Source organism: Saccoglossus kowalevskii, chromosome 8 (genome assembly GCF_978046115.1).
Source record: "Saccoglossus kowalevskii chromosome 8, keSacKowa6.1, whole genome shotgun sequence".
In the NCBI taxonomy this organism is placed as follows: domain Eukaryota; kingdom Metazoa; phylum Hemichordata; class Enteropneusta; family Harrimaniidae; genus Saccoglossus; species Saccoglossus kowalevskii.
The window spans coordinates 13,002,685-13,020,455 of record NC_140648.1 but is presented as its reverse complement, the minus strand read 5'-3'; positions in this window follow the sequence as shown (position 1 = coordinate 13,020,455).

The following is a 17,771-nucleotide window of genomic DNA, read 5'->3' as shown; positions in this document are numbered from 1 at the left end:
GGCGTAAACACAATAATCACACATGGTGGTAGAACCACTTATTAAGCTCTGAAAAGAAAAACAAACTAAAAATAATAACTAAGCTTGTAATGTTTATCGATCTGTTGAGAAAAAGCTGCAACATTAATCACAATTATTTCAAAAACTCTTTAAGTAATAATTCAAGTGTCCTGTAAGTTGATGACATGGAACAGGCTGTACCTCTATTGGGGTATTTGCAATCAGAGATGTCAGTGTTGTGTCAGCATCGAGTTACTCGGTTGCTAAAACAGTGTCAATGCTACCTGTTGATAGTGCGAGTTTTGTGTTCATCAGGGAGGTGTGACACAGGGTTTTGTATATGTAGTTTTCTGTATATACCTTGTTATTACGTGATATTACAAGCCCATGCATTTTTATTATGGCAACCTGTATTTGTGACGTAATGGAAAAGTTTGCCTCGTGGCTATCGTTTTGATTGACACTCGTTGAGACACGCTGTGGTGATTGGTTCGTCCCACAACGTCACGCCCCTTCTGGTGCAAGACAAAGGCTCTGGAAAAAATTGACTGAACAGCTAAGTACATGCTTTTTGGAAGCTCACGAAAAAGGCTCTAGATTCACTACATTCAATTACCCACCATAGACTCCAATCAGTCAAAATGACTATTTTGAACTGTAGGCATTAATCTGCGATTCAGCCAATGACGGAGAAATAAATCTAGGTCAGGGGAAGCCCCATGACCTCAAGATTTTCCCTCATGTCACGGACCAAGTGACCGAGGCTATGAGGCGCAGACATAGTGGCCTCCTAATCACTCTGTTTTTTCTCTCCCTGCAACGTGTTGATCGATGATCCTATTCCTGTCTGGGTTTTCACTCTGGCTTGCTGCCACATCCGTGGCAGCCGACACTGTGGCTGGTAGGAAAAGTCTTTCTTATTTTTTATCCCTGTGATGCCCCTTTTTGTGTGTATATATTTACAACAAAGGATAAAAACTTCCCGACGCAGATTTGACCACGTCGTTAGTTCTCTTTGTGTCAGCTTTCAACTGTAACTCGCTTCCCTCATGCATGTTTTGTTCATTTTTACCAATGTGCCAGAGGCTCCTCTCCACCAGTTTTATCACCTCAAACATCGAGGCGGTTATGCAGCAGTTGCAGTAAGGAATTACCAGCTTGGAACCCACATTCAAAATGCTATATGTGTTTAGACTGTGTACGGGGTTCAGGGTTTTGTCGAGAAAATATTTGTCACAACTGGGGTTCCGAGGCCTGGGATATGTACCAGAGCTGCGTGCAAGTAACTGAGACTGACCACGTCGCTGGAGTTCGTAGCAGTCGCGCATCCGGTAAAATTGGTGTGAGTGAGCAGTGTGTTTGCATGAGCAGAAAGTCCTCCCACTCGTCTACCAGTGCTTCTAGTACCGTGGTGTTGAGTGAGAGGGTCGACAATGGAGGTCCCGAGTTTTCTCTGTCCCCCCCTGCTGATCGGAGGGCATCTTTGCAGTCTGTTGTTTCAGGCAACGGTTTGTTCGATCATACCGGCAATGGTGAGGCTGTGCCGCTGGAGGTTTTTACTCCTATGGGGCTCGTTGCGGATCCCTCCGTGGACCTGTTCTCGCATGGCACCTGGTTTGCCTCTGAGATGAGGGCTTTGGTTGAGGGCCTGTCAGGACAAATTGCGTCCCTTGCAGGCTGGGTAAACCAAATGCAGATGGAGCGGGTGGTCTCCACTGTGACCCTCGGTCTTGAAGCAGGAAGCGTCATTCGCATTCAAGGCATGCCACTTCCCGGCCAGTACCAGGAATTTACTCTATAGTCCGGCCTTCGCTGTGGGTATCGACTCCTTTCTTGCTGACCCACAGGCATTCCCAGAGGGGACCGACCCAGCCATCAGACGCTCTGCCGAACATGCTCTCGCTCACATTTTTAAGATGAGGGTAGGCGTTCGGACATGTCAGACTTGATGGGTACTACCTCCGGCTCCGATACCGTTCCCAGCAAACGCCCCCGACCGGATCCCGGGCTACTGCCGTACATCGGGATGCTTCATTGAATGCATGTTTTTGCCAGGGAGCTGAGTCAGGGGCTATGCCACCAACTCACCTGCGCAGACTGGACATCTTACACACTCATTGATGGGGAGATGGTGGGGGCAGTCGCAGATCTTCATGAGGCCACCGACTAGATGGGCATATGTTTGGCAAGAGGCCATGTCTGAACTTATTGACTCCTTCAAGGCTTGTGGGGACTCACCTTGACAGAGGAGAGGTCACCCCCAATTTACAGCCGCCGAACCCTTGGCCAAATATCCCTGTCACATACAGATTGCACTGGTGTATTCCTGCTTGTAGGCAGCGGGTAACCGATCCCTGAACTCTCCAGGTGGTGATACACGGTTACAAGCAGGTAGACAGTCTGCTTGCAAAGGGCGCCATATGCAAGATAGAGGATCTGGTTATAAGTCTGGGCTTCTACTCAAATGTGTTCGTAGTCCCAAAGGCTACTGGTGGCTGGCATCCACTTCTGGACTTAAGCAGACTAAATCAGTACATGCTGCTCGATCGGTTTGACATGGAGACACCAAACACGGTCTTGCTCTCCGTACACCAGTTCGACTGGTTAGCCTAGACTACACCAGTTGGGCTTCTTAGTAAATCAAGCAAAGTCCCATCCTCAGCCAACACAACAGTTGGTATTCCTGGGCATGGAGTTTGACATGGAGGCGGGCTTGGTACGACCTTCACAGACTTGTTGCCTAGCATGAAGCGACCTAGCTGAGTGCCTAGTCAGCACTTTGTGTCCCTCTGAGAACTAATGCGTATCATCAGAATGATGACCTGGTTCTAAGGGTAGTTCTCAAGCCGTGCTACGCAGCCGCCCTGTACATCACACTTTGTTGCAGCACCGGGCTCACCTATGGAAACTGAACAGGCGAGTAACTCTCTCGGACCAAGCGAGGGATGCCTTGCCCTGGTGGCCGGCAGTTGCCAACCACAGGCAGGGGGTCCCCTTGGACCCACTTGCCACGGCCATGACTCTGGTAATGGGATGCCTCTCTCACAGGTTGGGGGGGCACACCTATTGAACGATCAAGCCCAAGAAATATGGTCCCTGCATTGGGTTTCGGGACTGCCATATCAACTGACTCGAACTGAAAGCCGTGCACTACCTACCCGTAGTTCGAGGCCACAGAGTCTTGCTTCACACAGACAACACTGTGGTAGTATCCTATATCAACAAGGGGGGGGGGCAGATTCCCATCGCTGTCAGTCCTATATGAGCAAACTCTTCTTTAGTGCCTGGAAAACAATGTTGAGCTAAACTGCACACCACCTTCCAGGGGTGAGGAACAGCCAGGCAGACGCCCTCTCGCTGCAGCTCCGTCTCCAGAACACGGAGTGGCAGATACCCCAATGGGTAGCCTCCAGACTGTTTCAGCTGTGGGACGGCCCAATGTAAACCTGTTTGCCACACCCCGGAATGCCAAGCTCCCGACGTATGTGACACTCCTGTTGACTCCAGGAGCCTGGGCCATGGACACTTTGTCGATCCCGTGGACCCACATAGAAAAGTATGCCTTTCCTCCCTTCCCGCTAATTCACTGGGTACTGGAGAAACTTCGACAGGAGCACACCTGCATTTTGACGCTGGTGGAGCCCAATTGGCCGACCAAGGCCTGGTTTCCACTACTGTTGGAAATGATAGTCGACACTACCAATGAGCCCAGCAGTGTACCACTTACACGCATGGAGGCTCTCAGTAGACGAAAGGATGGAAGTCGCACAGACAGAAGATTTATGCGAGTGGGCCGCCAATGTCCTGGCAAGGGCGAACAGGGATTCCACCAACGTAGCCTACGACTTGAAAAGGTGAGTGTACACTGATTGGTGTAGCGGAAGGGAGATTGATCCATGCCATCCCTCTGTTGCCAAGGTAGCAGAGTTTTGCCCTACTCAGCAATCGTTGGCGACAGGTTGGCCTTTGAGAATTCTTTGGGGACAAGGCTAGCCGATTGTCCTGTTATCTGGAGACTGTTTACTGCTTTCCACAATTAGAGGCCAAGACCATGAACATGGGAACCGCCCAATTGGGACTTGTCGGTTGTGTTGTCGGCTCTAAGTAGACCGCCCTGTGAGCCTCTCCAATCAGCACCACTCAAGTATTTGACGTGAAAAACGGTCTTCCTACTAGCCCTCGCCTTAGGTAGGCGTCGGTTGGAACTGGGGGCCCTGTCCTTTTGGACCGATCAAGTTGTGCTTAAGACAAGAATCAAATCCCACGACACTATCCGCAATCGATCCCCTTGGCTGGCAAACATTGTCAGTCTGGAGGAGTTGCTTCTTTGCCCGGTTTGCCACCTATTGGCGTTTGGCTCTGCCTATAGTTCAAAATTGTCATTTTGACTGGCCGGTGCAGTGGTTTTGTTCTCTGAGCCATGCTTTTGGATATTTTGCTAGGTTTGGTGTATTACGTTCCCTCTGAGGCCCTGAAGAAGCTGAGAGCATGTCTTCAGGCGTGCGGATATCATTAAAAACTTTTATTAAAGCCAGTTCCTGAGTCCATAGTTTTATTCCTTAGTGGTGTTTAACCAGTACAATTTATGGATGGATACATTCATTTTACTCAGCTAGTGTTAGTAACCGTTTTTGTCGAATATATAGCTTGGTCAGTGATCTCACCTGACCCTGTAACAACGCTAAAGGTTAAGAGAAAACTTATGAATATTTTTATAGGCTCAACATTTATGCTAGGTTCTCATGGTTTCCAATCAAGATCTGGCATTTCTGTACAATACCCTGAATATAATACAATACAATACGAAACTATTACCCTTAAATGACAATGTCCAATAATGATTTTTAATGTAATTATTTGAACGTCTCATAAAAGTCTATTAAGGAAGAAGTCATTTGTTTACCCTTTCCTGGTAATCATATGAATAACCAAACGATTATTTCATTTTTGAATAATATTAGTTGCTAATATAAATTATGAAGTTACTAAATACTGTAAATGAAAGAAATGAAAGAAATATCGGTTGAAGGGTGTTGATATAAAGTATACAACTACTATGTGGATAAGAAACCATTGTTTTTTAGATATTGTGAAAAATCAATGTCACAACAATCACTGTGCATTTAGTGCGAACAAAAATCATGGATATATAATCTCGGACATAGTTTTCAATACTTGTGCAGGGATACATATTATTTACATTACAACATCTCTATAACTGAAAAAAATGGATGATTGGGATTTCTCTGTGCATGACAGTAATATTAATAATTAAGTAATGATTTTGTAGACATAAAAAGGAGAGTAATTAATACATCGTTAAACATTATAAAACATCTGGTTGAGTTAGTTGCAAAGCAGTTTGCAGAGGCAGTGAGTATGGGGAGGGGGGGCGTCACTGTACACATCCACGAATAAATACAGCTCGCCAGATCATAGTCCGAATCAGAGTATGTCAAAACAGGAGAATTAATAGGTCCATCGTTGGATCATTAGGTTAATATATAGTGGTCTAATAAATGTTAAATATTAAACACCAACAATGGGTAAGTCAGTGTACACTGCAGCTGTTGAAAGCTACGCGAACAGCTAGATTACGACATTGGCACTAGACATACACTGTTCAGTCTGAGACGAATAGCTGAGGTATGTATAGATCATATACTACTTGTACTTGTCATGTGACAATACACTTGGTGGTAAATAGAACAGTCAATGCATTAAGACATCTTGGTTTTCACAGCTCTAAGGGGGGAAATCTTCTGAATTGTCAGTTTAGTGTGTCTTTGCATACATTTGGCACTCACACTGTGAATGTGTGCTCACTCTTTTGGTTGGTAGATTTAATGTGTTTAGCCTATATTTTAACCTTTTCACCGTTTTACCATAATATGTTGTGTTGTTAACAGTTTACTTTAGTTTGCATAATCACAGGGGTTAATTTAACTGTCATAGCTATATCTTCGAATTCTATTTTATTTCTGGGAAGTTTCAATAATTTATGTTGTGTAAAATCAGAACTGTGACTGGCGAGAGCAGGTGTGGGCGAAACAGTGAAATGGCTGACTGATTCTAAACAAACCCGCTGGGGCGTTATACAAGGATAACACGTGATACAAATTAACTGAACTCTAGGGGACGCCCTACTCAATGAACAAAGCCAAACAAAATTTAACAAAATTACAGATAATTTATTACAGAATTTCCTACATATTAATTTTCTTAAATTTTCAGGTAAATGTGTAATACAATTTGGAGCGGGTGAGAGCAGCAACATTCTGGGCGGGAAACAGCAGCAACCGGGGCAGGAAGGAGCAGCAACTAGTGCCAGAAGAAGTAGCAAGTAATACAGAAAGGCAGCGGCTATTGTACAACCACCGATTGCCGGTCATGTGCCGCTCTTGGGCTGCTCCCATTCGTTCATGTTTTAGGGGAGGGTTGTCGTCAATCCATTGTACGACATCTGTATATCACTTTAATAATCAGGCCATTAATACATTGATTCCAGGGCATTCCAGTCAAGCTGAATAAAGATCATTTGCACTCGTATCTCACAAATATATCCAGGCTGGTACTCAACTGATACATATGAGTTAAAAATCAAAGTGCGTAGGGGACAGTAAACGTACTCCATTTGAACGAACGATTTCTTTAATAGGATGTTTCCTGCAACCAAACCTTGCCTAGAATTGCATGCTTGACATTAATAGTTTTTCAGCAAAACTGAATGGTCACTTTTTTGTTAATGCTGCACGCAAGGCAACATTTTCAAATTAAAATTGTAGCCCTTAAAATGTACATCATTGCGTATTTTGAAAATCTTCGGTATATTGTTGACACTGTAATTTCATTTAGCCATATGACATTGTACAGTTCTAGTTAAACTTGTAAAACTATGAATATAGCTATCAAGTTATGATGGTTTAAAGTAATATTTGTTGTCATAATTTGAATACCATAATGTTAACAACATAAATGCGACTATTCTGCAATTACACAACTGGATCTAATATGTAACTTCCACATTCTGTTTTAATGAATGTTTTCAAAAATAATACATTTTCTTGTTTGTATACAGAGATGAACATCATGCTGATACCGACAATGCTGTTACTGTTACTGGTACTGGTACTGATGCTGATTATTGGGTGGTTTTGTCTCTTGCGCGTAGGTAAGCCACCATTTTAGCTCAAATAATGGTTCATAGTATGTCATATAATTATGAAAAAGTTTACACAAAGGGAGTTTGGTGATTAATGCCTTTAATTCATGCCTAGCAATTAAATAGTTTTTCTTTCTGTCTTTTTTTATAGTTACATAATCTTGTAAACATAATAAAAGTGTTTGTTTGATGCAACAAAATATAATCACAGGTGGAGATTGTCAGCAAACTTTCGATTCCAAATTTTTAGCTCTACTGAATTATGGGTGTAACATTTGTGTATGTAAACAGAGACTATCATTCAAGGTCATAAAAACAAAGTAACTAACCGCATACAACACTACATAGTCAAATCAGTAAAAAAAACGATATATGGACTGCATGAAATAATGGCGGTGTGTTTCCTGCTCCACTTGTGGTATCCGCCAAGTATCATTCTATATGAACCTGATTCTACGTCAGATAATTGACATTGACATTAACAGCGATATTGTATTTAACCTCAAGCTCATATCTGCCAAAATACGTTTTGAAAGTTAAGGCCAGTCGTTCTCTATCGTTCTCTCCTTTGCTTTAATAGTTTGACGAAAGAAGATGTTTATTTAATTAGCTTGCATATGTACCACAGGCCAGAGCATAGTAAATGAGCTGGAAAATTACCTTATACTGTGGTGGAATATTGACGATACTAAAATGAAAATAATTAGGGCACAGATCAAAGTATGAAGCAGATTTCTTAGTCTTAAGTTTAAATCATCACATACTCTTCACTACACCTTGACATATTACCAACATCAGATAACGTATTATTTAAAAACAAAATTCGACTGTTGAGCAGATTTATTACATAACAAATCAAGCTTCTAATAATTAACTGCAGTTGGATATTGTTTCTAATTCATTAGTTCAATTCTTCGGACCAAAGGTTTCCGACATTCTAATAACCAACTGCTCTTATAAGGACGCTTGGGTTTTGGTAGACATTGATCAGAAACATGTTACAAAGATCACACAAGATATTAAAGAAAAGGGAGATGACGATATAATTGAATGGCAAACAAATACATGTAATGTAAATGCTTATGGTAAGTATATCATAAGATACCAATTGTGTAAGTGATGTTGTACTGCTTTGATAGAAATACCAGGAATATAATTCTAAATATATTTAATCCATTATCTTCAGAAATATGCCTATTAATGTGTTATACCTAGATTGCACGACGTTTGAATATCTCATTAATACACACACCCATCCCAGGTCACAGTCACAGTTTTTGTTTTAAGACATCTCCAGAGAAAATATTTGGCAGGAGATAATAAACAATCATTAAGGCACAGTAAGAGACAGAGGGAAGGTATTCTTCTTTAACATAATTTCAGTTAGACGTACCATTGGATCATAATTACTAAATTTAAATGTTAATGGAAAGTACATAGTCAATATAATCGAATGTGAAAGTGAAAGACTTAGCTTCCTGTTTCATTTTGTGAAAGAATAATTGTGTATTAGTATAGATTGGATGGATTTGATACCATAAAACTCAATTGAATATTGCAAACGAGTTAAATATAGTGTTGTGGCACTGAACATTATTTATTCACATCACCACTGACGACATCATGCACGTTGCTTAAGTTCTACCGATTTACGATGAATTTTTCAGCAAGATTTTGCCGGATTATGTATTAAGTTTTATCATGTATTGACAACATGCATTTATTTGTATTACTTGTGCAGGCTTCAAAAGAATTAAACCTGCAAACTGGATTTCTATAGCTGTCTCGCAAAACAGTCAGACATGCTGGATAACAGCCTTCTCAGTTGATAAGGACCCATTTGGTGATCCAAGACGATTTGATGCTACTCGTAGGACCTATTTTAAAGTGTTATTATGTGATGATTATGTCATACGGAAAGGTATTTATAAAAATAATAATAAGTTTGCATTGTAATAATGTTGAGGGTGTTAATTCGTTCATTTGACATCATTTCGAGAACTTCCTGGAATGATTTATTTCAAAAGTGGTGAATTACAAAATAGTATATGCATGCACGTTTTATCTAATCATCTATTTCTTTCTAAAAACAAAAACGAAGACAGCGTTTTTTTCCAGTCATGTTATTCATGATTAGTTGCTAATACACGTCTTTATTTGTCATGTTTGATTCAAAATGACCAATCCTTTACACAAAAGTTTCATAAGAAATTTCCAAGAATAATTTTGTTCTCAAAGCATCAGAGGCGTTTAGTGGCTGATTCCTCACTTCTGAAAAAATATTAAGGATGCATACTCACATATACACATATCTGCATACCAATTCAGGGTATGTTTGTTCGGCCAGTGCCACTGATGTTTATATAGACGACGCTTCTCAGTCATATATCAGAGAAGGTCTTGGCCAAAAAACTTCAGTACTTACTGACATTTCTGCAATTGGTGGGTTTTGTTATCAACGAAAGGATAACCCAATGTATGAATTTTTTTTTTCTGTACAAATGTTGTGACAAGATCATGCAATGTGCACAACAACACTTATGAGTATGGTTGGAAAGTTCTCTACTGTGGAGAGTCTATTGACCCATGCAACACTGCACGACTGACCTATTCAGAAACTCAAGTTCGACATTTTTTTTGATCCTTCTCATCCCACACCGGGACATAAGGCTGCAATCAGGTTCTTCCATTCCTGTCTATCCATGGCCACCATTTCTGCACTACTCCAGGCCAAGTTTGCTTGGGCAAGTTCTGTGGTAATGGTTCTTCTCCATGTGGTGTTTGGCCTCTCTCCGTTTCATTGACCCTGTGGTGTCCAGCGAAGTGCTGTTTTGGGGATTGAGTCTTGTGGCATTCTAAGAACATGGCCCAACCATCCCAGTCTTCGGCTCTTAATTTCAATAATAATAATGTCCTAAGAATGTGTTTGACTAAAGAAATTATCATTGGATATGATCACTGGCCAGAATATTTTGCAAATTCTCCTAAGGCAACTATTGTGGAAAGATGATAACTTGATCATGTCGGAGTTTGTTACACGCCAACATTTGGATGCATAGAGAAGGCAAGATTTCACATTGCTATTGTATAGCTTGATTTTAAGCTTCTGACTGTATTGGTTGGATTTCCAAATTGGATTTAGTTTTATGAAGGCATTCCTGGCTTTGGCTATTCTTGATTTGATGTCTTTACTTGTGCTGTCCTTTTTGCTTACATTACTGCCCAGGTAAGTGAAGTCATCAACTTCATTGATGGCCTTACCCTGAATTTTGAATGGGGTTTGGTTTGTTGTGTTGATTTTCAATAGCTGTGCCTTTTTCTCATTGATTGACAGTCCTGTTTGTGCTGCAAACCTAGAGAGCCTGTTGGTCTTTTCTTGCATATGATCTAGTCTTGATGAAAGCAGAGCTATATCGTCGGCAAAATCCAGATTGTCAAGTTTGGAAAACATGGACCATTGTATTCCTCTTGCTTTACCGACAGTTGTGTTTCTCATTACCCAGTCAAGGGTAATAAGGAAGAGCATGGGTGAGAGTATGTATTCTTGTCGTACTCCTGACTCAACTTTGAACCAGTCTGAAAGAGCGTTGTCTAGGATGATGCTGCACTCAAAGTCTACATAACATGTCTTGATTAGTTGGGTGAGTTTTGGGTGAATTCCATAGGCTTCTAATATCCTCCACAGGCTGTCTCGATGTACACTATCGAAGTCAATGAAATTTGAAAAGAGTGATGCATTCCATTCCAAACATTGTTCCATGATGTTTTGTAGTTCACAAATTTGATCAATGCACCCCTTTCCGCATCTGAAACCGGCCTGTTCTGGTCTGAGCTTTGCATCAATGGCTGTTTCCATTCTATTGAGAAGGATTTTGCAGAAGACTTTGCTTGGAATTGATAGGAGAGTAATTCCCCGCCAATTGTCACAGTTTGCCAAATCACCCTTCTTTAGAAGTTTTACGATGAGCCCTTTACGCCAATCATCCGGAATTTCATTTTTGGTCCAAATACAGTGAAAAAGTTTGGTAAGGGAATTTGTGGCAGTGACTATATCTGCTTTTAATATCTCAGCGTAAATGGCATCGAAACCTGTAGCTTAACCATGTTTAAAACTTTGAATTGCTTTCATTCCCTGAGAATACTGTTCACAAATTCCTGCTGTGGTTCATGAAACACAAGCACTTACCGGTCTGGATGCAGGTTGAGGGGCACAAATGATCGATATGCAAACTCAGGGGCTCTGGGACACCATTCAGTCATAATACAACGAAAGAGGTGAAGGTGGTGGCTTGCAGAAACTCATTCTGAAATTGAGTTACAATTGAGCATGTGCTGGCAGCGAGTTGCACTTAAGTCATCAAACAGTAAATGCACAAAAACATAGTCACCAGTATGCCATCATGAATCAATTCATAAAACAAACTGAGCATTAGTGAGTCATTATGTGTAATGTTCATGTCATCGGCCATGGCATGATGAAAATGGCCGCTAATCATTTAAAGTGCATCTAAATCCATAAATAACTTAAATATTACCCCATTGAAAACTGTCACGGTTTATATTGGCACTTTTTCAAAGTGATGAGCGAAACAGTAAATGTGTCAATTAAGTTGTGCATTTTGATGAAATTCAGTTGGCCATTTTTAATTAATTCATAAAACAAAATGATATGCACCATATACCAAAATCAGTCAATGCATGCCTGATAAATAGTGGATGGTATGTTAAATTGTTGATGTTTTCGTCATCATGACTTGTTTTCGTTCCAACTTTCAATCCAAGAATCTTTGATAAATGATGTTGGAAGAACAAACGTAATGTTGGTTGAAACATTTTTGAACAAAAAAATCATCTTAGTGCTCATCAACTAAAAGTGTTTATATTCTAATATGTACTGTACTATCCGATGCCAACTTTTAAAATTAAAAAAGTAAAATATTCATGTTTTGGGGAATACACAAATTGTTAAAATTTTTGGCTTTACGACACAGATTTGGTAACACATTATTTCTACAATGATAAAGGTGCAGAAGGTTATGCTCAAAAAAAGTTGGTACTACGGCAGGTATTAAGGTCAAGGGTGAATATATGACGTACAAAATAAACTGTACTCTTTTCACCCTGTTCAGTATTGTTAAAGATTCAGGTTTATGGTACTCAGAACCATATTTATTATACAGGTACACAATATTACCAAACACTTTCTACAACCTATTTTTTATGGGTAACCTCATTACATGAAGAACCTAAAACACGTTCCCAGGGTATTTGAAACCGAAATTATCGGAGGAGACTGTCGCTGATTGGCTCCTTATGATGAATGATAAATTATAAATACCTCGGGAAAGTGTTCTAGATTCTTTGCGTAATGAAGTGTTCGTATGCAAGGGATTTTACATGCAAAAAAACCAAAAAAAAACAAAACAAAAAAAAAACCGACAATTTATGTATTGTTGGGTGTGAGAGTATTTTTTCCTGATTTGTAGAAGTCTGAAAACCCTGCCCCAATTGTCTCTTCATTTTCAAGATGGCTGTCCCCATATGGAAAATATTGCATTTAGTATATTATCACGTGTATGCCATGGGGATTCCTACATCAATGTTCATGCAGATCGTCTGAATAATTAAAACAGTAATACAACATATATCCGCAAACCTCAACTATAAATTAAGGCTGACAACAGAATACTCTGAGATGAAAAAAATTGGCAAATGTAAGAACATGCAATTTACAGTTTTTATATCACTTTTCACCCTCTAGATATTAAACTTTTCATCAATTTATATTGTACACAATCTTGTTTTTTCAGCAAAGGATTATGGATAAAATTGAATTTGGTTGAAAGTTTAGAAAATGTTAGCATACATATACCAAACATGCATATACAATAGTTGTCATGGCAACAGAACTGAAAATATTCATTTTTGTGTTTTTCTACCAAATTTCCTTTTTAGTATACAATTTATCGTTGTGAGTAGGTTATATAACCTGTTGACCACAAGATGGGGACAAATCTGTGTCATCTTATTTTTTTTCACGTTTTTGGAAATATCTTCACTTTATGTATTTCCATTGTTATAATTATATACATGAGTAATATGCTGATGCACACCGGAAATTCCAACTAATTCGCATGAGTTTTTCTCTCGTTATAGATGAAGGCATTTTTTTAACAGTGGATATGATGTCACACTTACCCACAACCCTTTGCTGGAGAATTAAGATGGTGGACTACGTAATACTGATGAAAGGTTTAATTTCTAGAGAATGAAAAGTGATATGAAAAACTGCAAATTTTATTCTCCTCCATTTGTGGAGTTCTTTCTTTAGGGAACATCATGTTGTTTGGCTTGACTTTTTCTTTAAAGGGCGATGGTCGTCGTGCCGCGTCCTGTTCGATATGGGACTCATAGCGACGTATACAACGCGTGTAAAATACATTGTTTATTTACATGAAATTCGGACACGCGCTGCGCGACGACCACCGCGCTTTAAGATACAGTGCACATCATTGAGTAATAAAGAAATGTGTTCTAAATAAAATAACACTGTATACAATTCTTGTTTCAGCCTTCAAGAACGAGAAATTTCGTGCCTGTGAAGGTCCGAAGGAGTATTGGGGTTTATTTGTTTGCTATGGCTGTGCGAGGCAAAAATGTAAACACCCTTTGGCGATTGGATCTGATGGTGCCTGTGGAGAAGACCCATGTACCAACTGGACCCGTAACTGGTTCCTTTACAAACTACGATTCAGAGTTATACCATAGGTTAATTGGTAGACTGGCACAGTCTAGGCGATTTAAATTTAAAATTAAATAAAAAAAATAGCGAAACGGAGCGAAATCCTCTGTAACCGCGAAATCACCTAAACTGGACGTTTTTGCCGCGCCCTCTGTGGTGAAAGCAGGAACTAGCGTGTTAGTTAACCTTTGTACCTGAAGACTTCACTTTTCAAGTATTGAGGTATAATTTTTACCGGAATACGGGTAAGAACCGCATATAAGAACCTCGCTCTGATTGGCTGACACTACGAACTGGCTGCCTAGCACGCTCAAAATTCATCTCACGCATGCTCACTTCACTGTTTTCGTACCAGAATCGTAGCGAGAATGAAAATAGTGCAATGTAATGTGATTTTTACCATCGCTATTTAGGTTTTGATGAATATCTGACTAAATCCATCAGGTAAATCACGTTCATTAGAGAAATATCTCTTTATATGATTGCCAACTAAAGGTCACTGACTGCCCTTTGGTGTTTTTTCTTCAAAAGGTTCTTGACGCATCAAGGTTCTATGTTTCCGCGATCAAAAGCCTGGTATTGATTCATATTTACTCATAAGATCATATATCAACTCCGTAGATCTATATACAATCTATAATATTAATAATATTATTCTCTAATTTCATATTTTAATATCAAGGTTCTTAAAGTACCATATATTGTATCAAATATATGGTTCTTGGAATTCTATGCTTATTGATTCAATTTAAATAATATTTTAGTTTTGTAACCCCACATATCAATTTAATAGTTCCATATAAAATCTATAATATCAATAATATTATTGTCATATTTCATATTTTAATACCAAGGTACTTAAGGTGCCATATATTGTATCAAATATATGGTTCTTGGAATTCTATGCTTATTGATTCAATTTAAATAATATTTTAGTTTTGTAACCCCACATATCAATTTAATAGTTCCATATAAAATCTATAATATCAATAATATTATTGTCATATTTCATATTTTAATACCAAGGTACTTAAGGTGCCATATATTGTCCCAAATATAAGGTTCTTGGAATTCTATGCTTATTAATTCAATTTAAATAATATTTTTGTTTTGTAACCCCACATATCAATATAATAGTTCCATCTACAATCTATAATATTAATAATATTACTATCATATTTCAAAATGAAGGTTCTTAAGGTACCATATATTGTACCAAATATAAGGTTCTTGGAATTCTATGCTTATTAATTCAATTTAAATAATATTTTAGTTTTTTAACCCCACATATCAATATAATAGTTCCATCTACAATCTATAATATTAATAATATTACTGTCATATTTCATATTTTAATATCAAGGTTCTTAAGGTACCATATATTATACCAAATATAAGGTTCTTGGAATTATATGCTTATTAATTCAATTTAAGTAATATTTTAGTTTTGTAACCCCACATATCAATTTAATAGTTCCATATACACAATCTATAATATTAATAATATTACTGTCATATTTCATATTTTAATACCAAGGTTATTAAGGTGCCATATATTGTCCCAAATATAAGGTTCTTGGAATTCTGTTCTCATTAATTCAATTTAAATAATATTTTTGTTTTGTAAACCTACATATCAATGTAATAGTTCCATATACAATCTATAATATTAATAATATTACTGTCATATTTCATATTTTAATATCAAGGTTCTTAAGGTACCATATATTGTACCAAATATAAGGTTCTTGGGATTATGTGCTCGTTAATTCAATTTAAATAATATTTTTGTTTTGTAACCCCACATATCAATTTAATAGTTCCATATAAATCTATAATATTAATAATATTACTATCATATTTCAAAATGAAGGTTCTTAAGGTACCATATATTGTACCAAATATAAGGTTCTTGGAATTATATGCTTATTAATTCAATTTAAGTAATATTTTAGTTTTGTAACCCCACATATCAATTTAATAGTTCCATATACACAATCTATAATATTAATAATATTACTGTCATATTTCATATTTTAATACCAAGGTTATTAAGGTGCCATATATTGTCCCAAATATAAGGTTCTTGGAATTCTGTTCTCATTAATTCAATTTAAATAATATTTTTGTTTTGTAAACCTACATATCAATGTAATAGTTCCATATACAATCTATAATATTAATAATATTACTGTCATATTTCATATTTTAATATCAAGGTTCTTAAGGTACCATATATTGTACCAAATATAAGGTTCTTGGGATTATGTGCTCGTTAATTCAATTTAAATAATATTTTTGTTTTGTAACCCCACATATCAATTTAATAGTTCCATATAAATCTATAATATTAATAATATTACTATCATATTTCAAAATGAAGGTTCTTAAGGTACCATATATTGTACCAAATATAAGGTTCTTGGAATTATATGCTTATTAATTCAATTTAAATCATATTTTAGTTTTGTAACCCCACATATCAATTTAATAGTTCCATATACAATCTATAATATCAATAATATTATTGTCATATTTCATATTTAAAAATGAAGGTTCTTAAGGTACCATATATTGTACCAAATATAAGGTTCTTGGCATTCTATGCTTATTAATTCAATTTAAATAATATTTTAGTTTTTTAACCCCACATATCAATATAATAGTTCCATCTACAATCTATAATATTAATAATATTACTGTCATATTTCATACTTTAATATCAAGGTTCTTAAGATACCATATATTGTACCAAATATAAGGTTCTTGGAATTATATGCTTATTAATTCAATTTAAATAATATTTTAGTTTTGTAACCCCACATATCTGTTTAATAGTTCCGTATACAATCTATATTATTAATAATATTATTGTCATATTTAATATTTCAAAATAAAGGTTCTTAAGGTACCATATATTGTACCAAATATAAGGTTCTTGGAATTATATGCTTATTAATTCAATTTAAGTAATATTTTAGTTTTGTAACCCCACATATCAATTTAATAGTTCCATATACACAATCTATAATATTAATAATATTACTGTCATATTTCATATTTTAATACCAAGGTTCTTAAGGTGCCATATATTGTCCCAAATATAAGGTTCTTGGAATTCTGTGCTTATTAATTCAATTTAAATCATATTTTAGTTTTGTAACCCCACATATCAATTTAATAGTTCCATATACAATCTATAATATCAATAATATTATTGTCATATTTCATATTTAAAAATGAAGGTTCTTAAGGTACCATATATTGTACCAAATATAAATAAGTAAAATAATAATAATAAAAAAAAAATGAAAGAAAAAAAATATAGAAAAAAAAATGGAGCTGTTAATGCGCTACTCTGCACATCATATTATTAGTGGAACAATCGTGGGCAAGTACAAATAAAGTTTAGCTGCAAATAATATTTGTATCATACATATGATAAAGCTAGTATTTAAATATTAAAGTACGGTGTTCAGTATATGTTGTTTTAGGGAACTTTTGAAAGTTATTCTATTAGTAATTTGTTTGATTGGCTCAGGTAGAGAATTCCAATGTTTTACGGCTGTATATTTTAAAGTATGTTGGGAAAGTGAAAGATTCATCCTGGGGACATAGTAGTTATTACCTGACGCAAGTCGTGTTGGATATAAATGAGGTAGAGGGGAGAGATAGTCATTGATAGTATGGGCATAGCGGTTGCTTTTCAGATCATAAATGAACAGACATATCTTAAATTTACACAACTTGTGAATATCAAGTATGCCCAGTTTTTTAAATAGAGGGGCAGTATGTGCATTGTAAACAGCAAATGAGATAAGCCGTACAACTTTCTTTTGCAAAAGGAGGATAGGCTCTAATAGTGTA